Source organism: Ranitomeya variabilis, chromosome 3 (genome assembly GCF_051348905.1).
Source record: "Ranitomeya variabilis isolate aRanVar5 chromosome 3, aRanVar5.hap1, whole genome shotgun sequence".
In the NCBI taxonomy this organism is placed as follows: Eukaryota; Metazoa; Chordata; class Amphibia; order Anura; family Dendrobatidae; genus Ranitomeya; species Ranitomeya variabilis.
The window spans coordinates 690,783,943-690,800,808 of record NC_135234.1 but is presented as its reverse complement, the minus strand read 5'-3'; the positions used below and the strand labels follow the sequence as shown (position 1 = coordinate 690,800,808).

The 16,866-nt window shown below is 43.2% G+C and overlaps 1 long non-coding RNA gene across 2 annotated transcripts; it reads right to left on the bottom strand.

Annotated features, from left to right (window-relative positions):
• Window positions 1-11,465: 11,465 nt before the first annotated feature.
• Window positions 11,466-13,242, bottom strand: LOC143817042 (uncharacterized). 2 transcript variants are annotated; one of them, XR_013224050.1, is made up of 3 exons: window positions 13,160-13,242; window positions 12,296-12,449; window positions 11,466-12,203 (listed from the first exon to the last, which is right to left on the bottom strand). It is a non-coding gene; the product is annotated as an uncharacterized LOC143817042 (long non-coding RNA). The 2 variants fall into 2 exon arrangements; XR_013224051.1 differs by having other exon boundaries at window positions 12,930-13,162.
• Window positions 13,243-16,866: the final 3,624 nt, after the last annotated feature.

The following is a 16,866-nucleotide window of genomic DNA, read 5'->3' as shown; positions in this document are numbered from 1 at the left end:
GTTTAATAAAAAAAAAGGGAATACAAAGGTTTTTCTTTATAAGGAAGATGAGAATTGGATCTATAATAACAAAATAATAGTATGTAAATGGTCAACACAGACCAACGTCATCAGCTGTAAGATCGGGCTGATTGGTCAGAATCTGTATATAACCGAGCTTTATTTATGATGTTTTTATTTTGACATCAGGTGTCAGATTATGACGCTGTTATTTCCCCGTGAACCTTCTACCTTGTTAACCAGCAGCAACCGTGTAACATCTGTATTATCTGACTCACGCCATTGTTATGACGGTATTCACACCTTGTGGTCATGACGCATATTTTTAGCAAAAAAATGTACCATAATTGCATTGTCTGAGCAATACACAGCCTAAGTCAGCATTCTGATTGCCTTTTCTCACATATATATTCTATCCCTGTTTTTCACGGATGGAACATGTACCCATTATAGTCTATAGCAGGGGTGGGAGATTAATTTGACCAAAGGGCTACAAGTGAGACCATGACTGTTGTGGAGGCTGAAGTTAATGACGCTCAATAATAATTTTAACATTAATTATAATTATTCATATTAATTGTACCACTTAATATTGAGCAGAATTAAGTATGCTGACATCCCCCTATATACCGTATGAGCCCGCACACAGAGCCCTATATACAGTTTGAGTCCTCTATATACTATGAGCCCCAACATAGTCCCAGTATACAATATGAGCCCTCACATAGTCTCCTATATACAGTATGAACCCATACATTGACTCTTGTATACAATGTGAGCCCCCACATAGACTCTCGTATACAATGTGAGCCCCCACAGACTCTTATATACAGCGTGAGCCCCCACATAGACTCCTAGGCTGAACTAGGCAGAAAAACGCTAAACAACCAATTCACTTACATTGGTCCATGTGTTGTCTGTTATCTGTTTTTCACATTGGAGTCACACTAGCGATATTAAAATCAGTCCGATTTTGTTCCTGCAAAGTCAGATGAGTGTAATGCAAATGTCATGCATTTTTCATGCGAGTACAATCCGATTTTTCACATCTAGCCTGGGAAGCTCCATGGGTATTACCCCCTTCCCAGGCTATAAACATCTGCCCTCAGGTGTCGGTTTTCCCTCTGCTAGGTAAGAAAATTATGCGGGAGCCCACGCCATTTTTTTAATCTTTTAATAACTAAATACATGTACAGTAAGCTGCACACACACTGTACTAATTGTATATGTCACTGAAATATCTATATCTATCTATTCTATGTGTATATACTGTATGTAATCCATCTATTCTATGCTGTCAGATCCTGCTGTGATTTTACCATACGTGCCTGCTGAATTGCTGGCTTTTCTTCTATCTATGTAATATATACCGTATTTTCCGGCGTATAAGACGACTTTTTAACCCCTGAAAATCTTCTTAAAAGTCGGGGGTCGTCTTATACGCCGGGTATCGTCTTGTACGCCGGGTGTATATGGTGGGTGGATGGGGGGGAGTGGTCCCGATGACGAAGAGGGGGTGTCTCACAGGAAAGTGTGAGTGGAGTATGCCCCATTACCTCATTGTAGCTGCAGCGTCAGCGTGGGGTGCTGGGGAGCGGCGGCAGCTGCTCCTCTTTGTGCCGCGTGGGTGCTGTGGGGCGGCGGCTCCTCTTCGTGCAGCGTCGGGGCTCTGTGCTGTGGGGCGGCGGCGTATCTTCATGCAGAGTCAGTGGGGGCCCCGACTGACTCTGCATGAAGATACGCCGCCGCCGCCGCCCCACAGCACAGAACCCCGATGCTGAACGAAGAGGAGCCGCCGCCCCACAGCACCCACGCGGCACAAAGGGGAGCAGCCGCCGCTCCCCAGCACCCCACCATGACGCCCCCTCTTCGTCATCGGGACCACTCCCCCCCCAAAAGGCACATTAGTCACCGGCCCTATAAGACGACATACAGCGTATAAGAAGACCCCCGACTTTTAAGAAGATTTTATATTTTAACTGGAAAGGTTGGGGGGTCGTCTTATACCCCCAGTCGTCTTATGCGCCGGAAAATACGGTATATATGTGTGTGTCACTGACATCTATATATCTATCTATTCTATGTGTATATATCTATTCTAGCTATTCTTCGTAACCTGTCACGCAGTGATTTTACTGTATGCGGCAGATGAATTGCCGGCTTTTCAAAGGCGATCGGTGTGTAAAAATCAGACATTACTCGCATGGTCCAAGTGCTATGTGATTTTTTTCTTGCACCCATTGACTTTTATTGTGGGATGCAATCTGATTTCCGATTACAAATGCAGTATGCTGTGATTTTTTTCCAGTTCGATCGTGATCCGATTCAAGCTGGAAAAAAAAATGCAGATGATCACACAATGATAGAATAACATCATTTCATCACAAGTGGGAATGAGCCCTTACAGAACATAGACCAAAAATATGCCCATGCAAACCGGGTCTTAGGGTATGTGTCCACGTTCAGGATGGCCGGCGGTTTGGACGGAGCGGCAAACGCGCTCCGCCCAAAGCCCCACCCCTTCTGTAGACGCGATGATGCCGGATGTGTTCATTGCACACATCCGGGATCATCGCTCCCCACACATAGGGCCCTGTGTTTTACCTTGCGGCGGCGCAGCATCGCCGCAAGGTAAACCAACATGCTGCGATCTAAAAAGACGCACCGCATGTCTGGAATCGCAGGGCCGCCGGATGCGTGTTACCACGCATAGCGGAGACGGGATTTCATAAAATCCCCTCCACTATGCTGCAACATCTGGACGCTGCGTGTTGGACGCTGCGGCTCTGCGCAGCATCAAACACGCAGCATTTTCTGAACGTGGAAACATACCCTTACTCACACATTCTCGAAGGGATTTTCAAAAATCATAACATATTATGGAGTTTTTGTAACAGATGCGTCAAAAAAAAAAAAAATAAAAATCACAGTCGCAATGTGTGAACACATCCTTAGTGATACCAATTTGGGTATTATGGAAACTTAGCTGTAGGGAAACCAATCCTGTTCTCTAAATTTAGAATTAGGTCTCATGAACATGGCGGTATTATGGCTCTGTATTAAAGGGAACCTGTCAGCAGGATTGTGCCGAGTAACCTACAGAAAGTGTCAGGTCGGCGCCGTTATACTGATTAAAGTGATACCTGGGTTGATTAAATCCATCTAATGGTTGTTGTTTAATCTTTATTTTCAGTTAATGATATGCTCGTGCTCCGGGGCGGGGCTTTACGTGGTGCTCTGTTTCCATATGCATCAGTATGGCTTCGGACATGTCACTGATCCCTCAGTGACCTGAAAAAGAAAATTACATTCAGCAAGCAGACGGTGGCGGTGCCTGCACCACAGCATGATTGCATGTATAATGTGCATTAAATTGTTTTATTTAGTCGTATACATTTATTATGTAAAAACAGAAAATAATCTTTCTCAAAATAGCACTGGCCGCGTCTGCACAGTAGCATCTATTGGCAATCGGATAGATGCTACTGTTGCCGGCGCCGCCAGTGCCATTTTGCTAGAGAAAAAAAATTGTCTCCACTAAGATCGCTGATAGATGCTACTGCACAGATTTTTTTTTTCCAACTAGAAATATACTTCTTATCTGCCCTACATGGATATACTTTGGAATCTGGCAAAAAAATGCTACCATGCTCCATCTGATGACATGTTATGAAGGCTTTCTCCAGCAGCGCCCTATTTGGTGGCACAAGTAGTGTTTATACCTCTGTACTTTAGGCCCACCAAGGACAATCTCAAGGAGTTTGTATGTGCTACCCGTGTTTACATGGGTTCTTCAGTTTTCCTCCCACATCTCAAGGACATCCTGATTAGTGATGGGCAAACCCCTGGGTATTCGGGTCCGGCGGGTTCAGCCGAACAGTTGAAAAAAGGTTTAGTTTGGGTACCAGAACAGTGCCTGAACCCGAATCTGCACTTCTCTCAGATGAATGGAGGGACCGAACATCCATAATTTGCCACTCTGAGCAGCTGTGACAGGGGGTAAAAAGTATACCTCCGGTCACAGGCGTCAGCTGATGGGACTACTACCCCCCTCAGCTTACGCCTGCTGTCGCTGACAACAGTATTCATCAGCCAGCGCCTGCACAATATATTAAAAAATAATGGCGTGGGTTCCCCTCTGTTTTTGATAACCAGCGTGGCTGCAACCCCCTGCAGTCAGCTTTCTCATGGCTGGTTATCAAGAATAGAGAGGTCCCCATGCAGTGTTTTTTAATTATTTAAATAAATAATTTTTAAAAATGGCATTGGGTTCCCCCCCCCATTTTTGACAACCAGTCAAGCTAAAGCAGATAGCTGGGTGCTGGTATTCTCAGGCTGGTAATAGACCATGGATATTGGTACCCCCAGTCTAAAAATAGCAGCCTGCAGCCGTCCCAGAAAAGGTGCAACTATTACATGTGCCAATTCTGGAGATTTCCCCGGATCTTCCCACTTGCCCTGTGGTGGTGACAGGTGGGGTTAATATTTGTGAGGTTGATGTCACCTTTGTATAGTCAGGTAACATCGAGCCCACAGATAAGTAATGGAGAGGCGTCTGTAACAGTAGGTGTTCGGGCTCACCCATCTCTAATCCCGATAGGCCGGCGTCACACCTAACGTATAAAAATACGGTCCGTTTTTTTTTTTACAGTCGTAATACGCAGAAATGCTCCCTGAACAGTGATACGTATGTCATCCATGGCAAGCTGTGGCTGCGTATTTTGCGCATGTAATCCTCCGTTGGTCATCCGTATAGCGTTTTTTTCTCGCAACCTTGCAAAATGGACATTTAACGGTTTTGAGGCCTGAAAATAATTGAAATCATCATCAGCAACCCTATTTATTGCCTCTACAACAGGTGACAGCCTCCGATCTGGCCATTTTGTTGCTGTGCTTGTGTTGGTATATTGGTTCTTTGTTGGCAACATATCAGACACACTTAGGTTCACCCCAACTGAGCGTGTTCTATACAACTGGGTTTTGTCACGCCTCTTTGGGCAGCCATACCCACTGATAGTGTATCCGAGGAGGAGACGAATGTGGGTCCATCCGCTTTTGAGGCAACGCCTCACTAAAGGCAATTTCCACCATCTGTATGCATCTCTGCGGACACAACCCGCGTTGGGGTGCGTGTACACAGGACGCGGCCACTTAAAGGTATTAACCTGCAATCTTGATAGTCCCCCCTCCGTGTCTTTGCACATTTGTGTGGTATTGAGTCGGCTGAATTTAATGCCGCAGCACTTTGCACTTTTGTATGCTATCTCTTGGCACGTATAATTTTGAGCATAATTGCATTTTTTAGCTCAACACTGTTGAACACGGTTCAAGCACATAGCAGGGTGTTTTATTTATACTGCTTTTGTCCCCCTTTTTATATATAAGCACAGCACAATTGCACTTTTATATTCCCTTATTGAGTGTTTCACATATAAGCAGCGAGGATAAGGGAGTACCTATGTGAATTTGGCCAGCATATTATATGCTATTATCTTTTTGTCCTGTGTCCAATTATTGGATTTTAATTTATTTAATAATATAAATTATTTTATGGAGTTATTATGATGTACATTGAATAAAGTATATTTTTAATACATTTTTCTTGTCTTGGTACTCTCTGGTTATCCATAGATAGGTGTTTGGGTCTTTGTCCCGACAAGTTCAATCAATATTGTCGCATGAGCCTTGCCACCTTTAATCTTTTGTTGGAGACAGTGCTCTCTGGTATCACCTTTCAGGACACCAGGATGCGCAAATGTATATCTGCTGAGGAGCGTCTTCTCCTTACGTTACGGTATGTATTCCTCCTTCTCAGGCCGGCGTCACACTTGGCGTAAGACAATACGCCACGTATTATACGTCCGTACTACGGCCGTAATACGGAGAAATGTTCCCAAAATAGTGATCCGTAGTCAGGGTGTTTCAGCGTATTTTGCGCATGGCATCCTCCGTATGTAATCCGTATGGCATCCGTACTGCGAGATTTTCGCGCAGGCTTGCAAAACTGACATCTAATGGATTTATGTGCTCAAATGTTCGGGAAAACATATATACAGTATATATATATATATCATTGTGACACATATATATATATTCTGTATTTAGATTTCAATCAGCGCGATATCTGTGAACAGCCGGTAATTCAATTGCCGGCTTTTCATTTCTCCTGCACAAACCCGACAGGATATGAGACATGATTACATACAGTAAACCATCTCATATCCCCCTTTTTTTTGCATATTCCACACTACTAATGTTAGTAGTGTGTATGTGCAAAATTTCAGCGCTGTAGCTGCTAAAATAAAGGGTTAAATGGCGGAAAAAATTGGCGTGGGCTCCCGCGCAATTTTCTCCGCCAGAGCGGTAAAGCCAGTGACTGAGGGCAGATATTAATAGCCAGGAGAGGGTCCATGGTTATTGGCCCCCCCGTGGCTAAAAACATCTGCCCCCAGCCACCCCAGAAAAGGCACATCTGGAAGATGCGCCTATTCTGGCACTTGGCCACTCTCTTCCCACTCCCTGTAGCGGTGGGATATGGGGTAATGAAGGGTTAATGCCACCTTGCTATTGGAAGGTGACATTAAGCCAGATTAATGATGGAGAGGCGTCAATTATGACACCTATCCATTATTAATCCAATTGTAGGAAAGGGTTAAAAAACACACACACACATGATTGAAAAGTATTTTAATGAAATAAACACAGCGGTTGTTGTAATAATTTATTGTTCTCTCAAATCCATTTGCAGTCCCTCGCTTGGCAACATAATAAACGCACAAGATACATACCTTCTGATGTACTGTCAGGTCCAACGATGTAATCCATCTGAAGGGGTTAACTAATATTACAGGCAGGAGCCCTGCTATAATGCAGCTGTGCTCCGTGCTTGTAATTCCCCTGCGAATGAATGAAATGTAGGTCATTGACCTACATTTCCTTCAGTCGCGGTGAGGCGCCCTCTGGTGGATGTTCTCATGAACTGCAGCCTGGGAACTTTTTCCCACGCTCCAGGTCATATGAGGACATCCACCAGGGGGCGCATCACCGCGACTGAAGGAAATGTAGGTCAATGACCTACATTTCATTCATTCGCAGGGGAATTACAAGCACGGAGCACAGCTGCATTATAGCAGGGCTCCTGCCTGTAATATTAGTTAACCCCTTCAGATGGATTACATCGTGGGACGAGACGGTTCACCAGAAGGTATGTATCTTGTGCGTTTATTATTTTGCCAAGCGAGGGACTGCAAATGGATTTGAGAGAACAATAAATTATTACAACAACCGCTGTGTTTATTTCATTAAAATACTTTTCAATCATGTGTGTGTGTTTTTTAACCCTTTCCTACAATTGGATTAATAATGGATAGGTGACATAATTGACGCCTCTCCATCATTAATCTGGCTTAATGTCACCTTCCAATAGCAAGGTGGCATTAACCCTTCATTACCCCATATCCCACCGCTACAGGGAGTGGGAAGAGAGTGGCCAAGTGCCAGAATAGGCGCATCTTCCAGATGTGCCTTTTCTGGGGTGGCTGGGGGCAGATGTTTTTAGCCACGGGGGGGCCAATAACCATGGACCCTCTCCTGGCTATTAATATCTGCCCTCAGTCACTGGCTTTACCACTCTGGCGGAGAAAATTGCGCGGGAGCCCACGCCAATTTTTTCCGCCATTTAACCCTTTATTTTAGCAGCTACAGCGCCCAAATTTTGCACATACACACTACTAACATTAGTAGTGTGGAATATGCAAAAAAAAAGGGGATATGAGATGGTTTACTGTATGTAAACCAGGTCTCATATCCTGTCGGGTTTGTGCAGGAGAAATGAAAAGCCGGCAATTGAATTACCGACTTTTCACTAACAGCGCTGCGTATTTCTCGCAAGTCACACTGCTGGTCCGTGTGGAATCCGTATTTTTCTCGCCCCCATAGACTTTCATTGGCGATTTTTTTGCGCAGTACGCTGACAAACGCAGCATGCTGCGATTTTGTACGGCCGTAGAAAGCCGTATAATACTGAACCGTAATATACGGCTAATAGGAGCAGCCCCATTGAGAATAATTGTGCCGTATGTTATGCGAGTTTTACGGACGTAGTTTCTGCGCTCTTACGTCCGTAAAACTCGCCAGTGTGACGCCGGCCTCATACTCTATGTTGATGATGAGTCTCTAAATGTCTTATCTAGTTCTGCAGTTTCGGTTATTTTATTCTTAATATTTCTCAAATCTCTACTCTTAGTAAATAATAATATGTTATTTATGTGAAATTCACACAGCCAGTGTAAATTTCTTTAAGGTAGCGATAGCCTGGCTTGTTATTTCCACACAGTACTTGTGCTCTATATGATTTGCTTAAAACCTTGAACCAGTTTTAATGGGTTTTTTTCCAAATTTGTTTTCGTTTAGCTTCCTTACAACTGGACTTTCGTATGCTGCACTCCATCATGAATATTTGATTGGGAAGTCTACAATCTCAGGCATAGTCCGGTCTACCTGTTCATTAATCTGGTCACGACTTCATCAAGTGGTCATGCCTGAGCCCAAGATGGAAGACTGGTTACGGATTGCCTGGGGATTTGAGGAGCACTGCCAATTTCCCAATTGTGTTGGAGCCCTTGATGCCAAACACATCCGTGTGCGTATCACCGAACTCAGGGCCCCAATTCTATAATTATAAACAGTATTTTTCAGTAGTGCTGTTAGCTGTGGTTGACAGTCACTACAGGTTTATAACTGTAGACATTGGGGCCTATGGAAGAACTGGAGACTCTAGAGTCTTCAATTCTTCCATTATGGGTTGGCGGCTGCGCAATAACCAGTTGGACCTACCACCACATCAGCTTCCAGGCTCCAATCAAGATTCTGTGCATTAAGTCCTTGGAGCAGATGAGGCCTTTCAGTTAACAAGGCATGTAATGAGGCCATATCCCCATCGAAACCTGGATCACCGGCGTAGGATCTTTAACTTGCGCCTATCACGCGCACGGTGACTGGTGGAGTGCACCTTTGTACCAAATGTCGAGTCCTCCAGTAAGCCATTCAGCTGAGTGAAGCCAATGTAAATGAGGTAATCAAAGCATGTGTGGTCCTACATAACTTCACCCGACTTCATGAATGCTCTTCATCTGATGGTTGAGAAGGTGTGTTGGGCAATGTGGGTAGGCCTAGACCACATGTGATCCTTCAGCGTCGTCTGCTCTCTGGACTGAAAGTAATTGATATTTTCACTAATTATTTTGTGACACCTCATGGCAAGAGCATGCTGTATCTATGTTGTAAGTTTAAAATGTTTGTGTATATAAATTATTTTTTTTCATTTAAGTTATTGTGTGTGTTAATTTTCTTTAGCTTATAGATGTTTTTGTTTTTAATGTTTTATCTTGTAGTAATTATTTCAATAAGAGACAAAACCTGGCTTTTTAATATTTTTTTATAAAGCCAAAAGAGAATTTTTTTAAATTCAAACCATATTTCAGTCATATGGCTTTTGTGGCCTGAGAAATTTAGCCATAAACTTTTTTTCAAATTTTGTTAAACACAACAATCAAACATAATCAGAAATTTGCTATAGCAAAATCAGATACCAAAATACATTACAAATTTTGGAACAATGGTGGAGGTGATGGCGGGAGTACAGCCTCTCTTTCTTGCTGGCTTTGGTGTCCAACTTGGCCTTCACTCTGTGTGGGTGTATAATCTTGGCCATGATGTATGTTGTGGCCAGGATCAGATTGGTGAACAGCAAAGTGTCCATAGGGATAATTTACATTATACTCCTGGGGATTCTGGAAGCCATGTGACTTATACCCCCCCAATATGGCCATGTCATCCAAAGCTAGGTTGGGACCAGCCTCCAACACTGGGTCTGTACAAGTGGCCATACTGGGCAGGTGGGTTATAGGATGCCATTTGGGCCTGTTTCGGCCAAGGTTGGTTTGGGGGAGGAATGGGTGGAGGTGTAGGCACCCATAGAAGAGGTTATACCTAAAAAACTGCTTGAACACTAGAATCAATCATAAAAGCATGATACAAAAAATCTATTTCATAATAAACACAACTTTATTAAGGACACCAATCAAAAATAGACTAGACATGATAAAAATATATGACAAATAATTAAAAAACGACAAATAATTAAAAAAACAAGGGGAGCAGGGCATCACATATAATATAAACACGATCTATGACAGGATAAGGAGAATATCATAACACTAATAATAATATCATAGCCAAAAATAAAGTATTATTAATTAAGTGATAGGGGTATAATAAATCCAGATGGTGCTGGAAAAAGGTATATATAAAAAATAAATAAATAGAAAGGTGCTCAGTAAATATAACGCAGTATATGTCTTTACAGGTATCGCAAAGTGCCAAAGTGCAAATGATCTATAACTTTCTCCATAAGAGGTAAAAATGAGGTAAATATACTAACCAGGATTCATCCTATATGTGGTGACGCCGCTACCCCCCACTCCAACGCGCGTTTCACACATTGCTTCGTCAAGGAGTCACTTCCCTCACTCTGATGAAGCGACGTGTGAAACGCGCGTTGGAGTGAAGGGTAGCGGCGGCACCACATATAGGATAAATCCTGGTTAGTATATTTACCTCATTTTTACCTCTTAGGCTACTTTCACACTAGCGTCGGCCCGACGTACGTTGTGAAATAAATGCACAGTGGGTGCAGCGGATGCAGTTTTTCAACGTATCCGCTGCCCCATTGTAATGTCCGGGGAGGAGGGGGCGGAGTTTCGGCCACGCATGCGCGGTCGAAAATGGCCGACGCACAAAAAAAGAAAGTAACATGGAACTTTTTTTTGATGGTCCGCCAAAACACGACGTATCGTCGCACGACGGATGCGACGTGTAGCAATCCGTCGCTAATACAAGTGTATGGAGAAAAAAACCGCATCCTGCGGGCAACTTTGCAGGATGTGTTTTTTCTCCAAAACGACGCACGTCACACAGCGCTAGTGTGAAATTAGCCTTATGGAGAAAGTTATAGATCATTTGCACTTTGCGGTACCTATAAACATATATATATATATATATATATATATATATATATATATATATATATATATATACACATACACACACAGATACATATACATACACACACACACACACACATATACTGGAGCACCTTTCTATTTATTCATTTTTTTATATATACCTTTTTCCAGCAACATCTGGATTTATTATACACCTAGCACTTTATTAATAATACTTTATTTTTGGCTATGATATTCTCCTTATCCTATCATAGATCATGTTTATATTATATGTGATGCCCTGCTCCCCTTGTTTTTATATTATTTGTCATATATGTTTTATCATGTCTAGTGTATTTTTGATTGGTGTCCTTAATAAAGTTGTGTTTATTATGAATTTGATTTTTTGTATCATGCTTTTATGATTGATTCTAGTGTTCAAGCAGTTTTTTTTTTTTTTTTAAGGTATAAGGTCTAGTGTACTTGAACCATATTTGCATATTAGGTTATTTATACTCCGTTCTTTGGTTTAAAACTCGTGGAGGAGGTGCCTCAGATCCATAATGCCCATTCACTTCAGGGTTGGGGTTAAGTTGGAGCAGGTTACGGGGTGACAGCTGCCACCTCTCCAAGAACTCAAATAACTCATATGGGCTATTGGGGGGTGTGCATGCATCAATGAGGATCTGAATAGATCCTCGCACACGTAGCCTCACCTCACGGGGTAGGGGACGGAGGTACGGGGCCAGACTGCGGCAATATGCCTCCTCACCCTCGGCAATCCTGGACAGGTAATTCAGCACCACCATGTCAACATGCCTCCTTGTAATAGAGGCAGAGATCTCTCGCCTTCGTCGCCTACGGCGGAATATGACAGCAGGCTGGGGGGAGCCCTCAAGACGAACTGTAGGGCTGCTGCTGTTGCCTGGTTCATCAAGGCTGCCGGGTGCTGGTGCAGCTGCTGGTCTAGGTCCTGGTGCAGCTGCTGGTCTAGGTCCTGTTGCAGCTACTGGTGCTGGTCCTGCTGCAGCTACTGGTGCTGGTCCTGCTGCAGCTACTGGTGCTAGTGCAGGTGGAGCTTGGGGGATTCTTCTGTAAGGCTGAGAAGATGGGCCAGCCACCTTTTCACCTTCCCCAACGGGGTCAACAATGGCCTCTGAATCTGACCCTGTCTCCCTCTCAGTGAGGTTGGACTGAGATCTGTTATGAAATTTAAATAAAAAAAAAAAAAAAGGGTTGTAGATATGACCTTAAATAGCATATGTGTAATGTGGTGTGATGTATGTACTTACGGTCTGAGATCCATGATGGGAACCAGAATTGCCAGGCAGTCGAAATAGATGTATTTGTGCTCGGTCGGTGCTGTATCCCCACTGCTCGCCCGCTGCTTACGTTCCCGCCTGTATTGGTCGCGGATGCCGCGCCAGCGTCTCAGAACATCTTCCACTGCAATGTCACACAATAATAATGTATAAGGACATTGCGCATATTGGACAAGTTTACAACGAGAAAAAAAGCGCCACCGAAGAGAATGCGCACCACAATTGTATAAATAAAAGGCAAGACTTTATTAACACTGAAGACTTAAAACATGCCTAAAACAAGCACGCCTGCCCCACAAGCACGATATGGAGATATGAATGGTATACAATATCAACGATCAAAAAAGCCCCCAAACCATGTGGCACATAAATATAGCGAGCATAACGGAGTCTCAGTAAGAGCATCTACCCCCAGGTGTCCTGTGTTACTGGACGCCAACACTGGAGACCAGACTATAAAGGTCACGTAAGCAGTGACCACCACAAGCCAGCTAACGTGATGGAAGCCCCCCGAAAAAGGAAGGAAGTGGCAACCTGGAGAAATAACAGGTAAACTGTCCCTATGCAAAAGGTCAAATGAGGAACACATAGCACAGACACAGACCGAAAATGGCGCAGTAATGGCCACAAGTGAGACAAGGGAACCCTGGAAATGGTGTGAAGATATGCCCAACCAGGCTGGAGCTGGAAAAATGCACGGAGAGACAACGCCGGTAATGACAGGCAGCTAGTGGGGGAAGGGAGGCAGTGCCCCACCGTATCCAGGTGCAAAGCAGGAAAGCACGTCTATATCAGGGAAGGTGAGGGAACCAAGTTAATGAAGGTCTTAAATACCTTGTTCAGTTCCTGGTCAGTGTGTGACTGGAGCACACCAGCGGGCAGGAACCGGAAGTGACTAATGAGTACAGTGAGGGCAGGTCTGCCCATACTGACCCAGTGCGCCTGCGTGAGTAGTTCACCTCACAGGCGTGAGGGAAGAAAACAGGAGAGAAGCACATAGGCAGCTCCAGGGAGCAAGAAGTGGAGTTTAACCAGCTGAGGGCTGGAATAACAAGCCTGGGGCTAAGGGGGAGGGGGAGTACTAACAAAATTAAGCAGTCAAGAGCTGTAATACAAAGGGGCAGGCTGTTGGATGAAGAGACATGGTAAGAGAGTGTGCAGAATGAAAATAAAGGAAAAAATATACATGAAAAATATGTAAAATTGTATAAAAAAAGAGAAAAATCAATCAAAAGTTAAAAATGCTGTGAAAGAAAGTTATTAGGTAAGGACATGCACAATGATGAAAATCCGAGAATCTTCCTTTACTAAAGAATATGTATCAATGATAAATATACATGAGCTGCAAAAAGCTCAAAAGGACACCTAGATGGAAATAAGCAAGAACTAAACGTAACTTATTAATGTCGTCTGAAAATAACAGTCAACATGCAATTTATTGAAAAAGGCGGCACAAAAGCATGGGATTCAAAAATAAGGAATAAACCCCCAAAACTCCCCCAAATGACCTGAAACTCCCCCAGGACCGAATTTAAGTATATAGTCCAAGGAAATGTTCATAGAAAAAGGACCTCCAAAGCCTAATGAGTGGGCCAACAAGTAAAATCCAGGTGAATATCCGGAAATACACAGCCGTTAGGCAACAGTGTCACCAATCATGGAAGGCAGAAGGGAAAAGATCCAACACAGGCAGGTAAATAATTCAGACCCATAGTTGGTGCCAAAACATTTGAAGTATAAAGGTAACCACATGAACGTTCTTGTTCCTTGAACCGGAAGAAGCATCCTACTGTGAAGATGCCACCAAGGGGGGCATGACTGGATCTGGACCAGGGTCTTCCAATGCAGCCAAGGAGACTAGACCAAAAGTATATCATCCCAGGAAGCCCGTGAAAAGGACAATTTACATAGTCATGTCGCCTAGTAACGTGTAATTTATAAACATAAACTATATTACTCATAATGAGAAAAAAAAAACAATAGGATTTAAGGGGTTAGTGTGAAAACGTGTTATTTTGTGCAGTTAAAATGATTTTTAATACATTAGAGAACTCACTAATTTGTTGCTGCCACCGTCACGTGGACGGTCCGCAAAATCACCAAAAAGTAGCCCACAGATCCTCCTCCATGCCGCCTCTTTTCTGGCCCTGTCTGAATAATGTGCATCCTTCTGGTCCCAAATTTCTGGCCTTTCTTGAACCAGAACAATTAGCATCTCGACATTTATGAATGCAGACATGCTGCAGGACTCTGTGGAGGCGTTCTTCTGGGATGTCTGGAGCGGTTTTTGAGCTAATTAGTATGACTAAGCTTCCTGATAATGGCTTGGCCCATTTCTTGTCACCTGGAAAAGTCTTGCGTATTTCTCGCAAATCAGACTTGTGGTCCGTGTGTAATCTGTATTTTTCTCGCACCCATAGACTTGCATTGGCATATTTTTAGAGGAATATGCTGACAATCGCAGCATGCTGAGATTTTCTCAGCCCGTAAAATACGGCCGAGAAATATACGGCTGATGGAAGCTGCCCCATAGAGAAACATTGGTGCAATGCGTTGTTTTTGCGCTTCTCACTCGTCCGTATTTCTCTCTAGTGTGACGCCGGCCATAGGGAATTAGATTGTGAGCTCCAACGGGGACAGTGATGATGATTTCTGTAAAGCGCTGCAGAATATGATGGCGCTATATAAGTGAGTAAAATAAATAAAAATAAGTCAAAATTATGCCTCATTCAGATATACATGATTTTTCCACCAGTGTCATCAGAGTTTTGTATCCGAGTTTCATAAGTGCTTGGTCAGTGTCTCTGAATTTATGGACATGAAACTAGTTGTATTAAAAGGTAGCTTCAAATCTCAGACAGAAGGATCTGGGAATATAAGCTGATGACGACCTTTGACACTCTCAGTGCAGTAATGAATGTGTCGCATGGATTTATGTCTTTTTACGCCAACTAAGGAATTTGCCACTCAGACCATGTGGGGTTGTCATAACAGAACCAATAAATGTAAACCTAGCACTCAGCTTAAATGCATTGAGAAAAGATTGCAGTACACGAAAAACGTTTCGGTCCAAATAGAACCTTCTTCAGTAGCTACAACAATAAATGAATAGGTATAACATTATGTAGTATAAGGATTAACACAAATAAAAATAAAATAAAGTATATACACAGCGAAAACAGTGGTCATTGAGAAATATATCAAAAACCGCAGATAAACCGATAAACACTGCCAACAGACCAGGAAGCGGAACAAATTCGCAAGGGACACTGAGGACTATAAATTCAATCGAGTGTACAGATGGCAGGCAAGACAACTCGAGGCAAACCAACACTCGAGCAAGTCACCAGACATCCTCGGACCTCTCCACCTTGGGCTCCGACCAAGAACAGGGACTATCTTCTTCCATTCCAGGTCCTTTTTTAGGCCAATACAGACGCCCCAACTACAGAAGAAGACAAGACGGGCACAGAAACATAAGAAGGGACCAGGACCAAGGACGAATCACTTGGTCCAAGGTACGGACAATGTGGTAGTCAATATTTCATCCAGGACTTTAAGTATTACTGAATATTCTTTATTACAGAAGGGCCTTACGTTTTGCCCCTCCTATCGGTGCCGTACCTTCGATTTAGAAATGGACCTCCAACGGTACTTTCATCTTGTTAGACTTAAGGCTTATTTCTCCACAACACCCCTACCTAGCGACAGCTCCTCAATAGCCACCAACCCAAAACTTCTATCCTCCTCGAGTTTAGGCTTACGTAATAAGAGTTACTTTCGGCCCCCCCTGCCGCTCATACAGTCAAAACTTTTGTTGATTTCGTACATGTCTCATTCCAATCCCTGAGGAATGACATTGAAAGAGGCACTCTATTTTATTCTTCCAACCTCACGTTTGAAGAATGACATGCCCTGAGGTCATTACAGGAGGACAACTCGATTATTATCAGTCATATAAGGGTGGGGCCCTGGTAGTTATGGATAAGGCACTGTATTTGACCGAAATTATGCGATAATTGATTGATAACTCGATATATTGCCTACTAAGAAAAGATCCCTCACATGAAATTCGTCATGAAATTGACATCATTCTTCACAAATACTCCAGTTTAGGGGTCCTTGATCAGAAGACTTTTTAACTAACATCAACTTCATTACCCCATTTTTTTATACCCTCCCAAAAATACACAAGAACCTTGAAAAAACCCCGGGGAGACCTATTGTAGCATCAGCCGACTCGATACTGTCACCAATAGCAATATATCTGGAGAAAATCCTTACCCCCTTGATCCAACAATCTAAATAGTTTCTTCTCTACACATGTGCCTTCCTCAACACTATTAAACAATTAGACACCATACCATAAAATGCTTTATTGGTAACATTAGATGTTAAAGATCTTTATACCTCCATTCCTCATTTGGAGGGTATGGACTCTACGTATCGGTTATTAACGACTACACACATGGATAGGGACCAAATACAACTGTGTATCAACCTTCTTAGGTTGGTACTTACAATTTCTTTCTTTTTCAAGA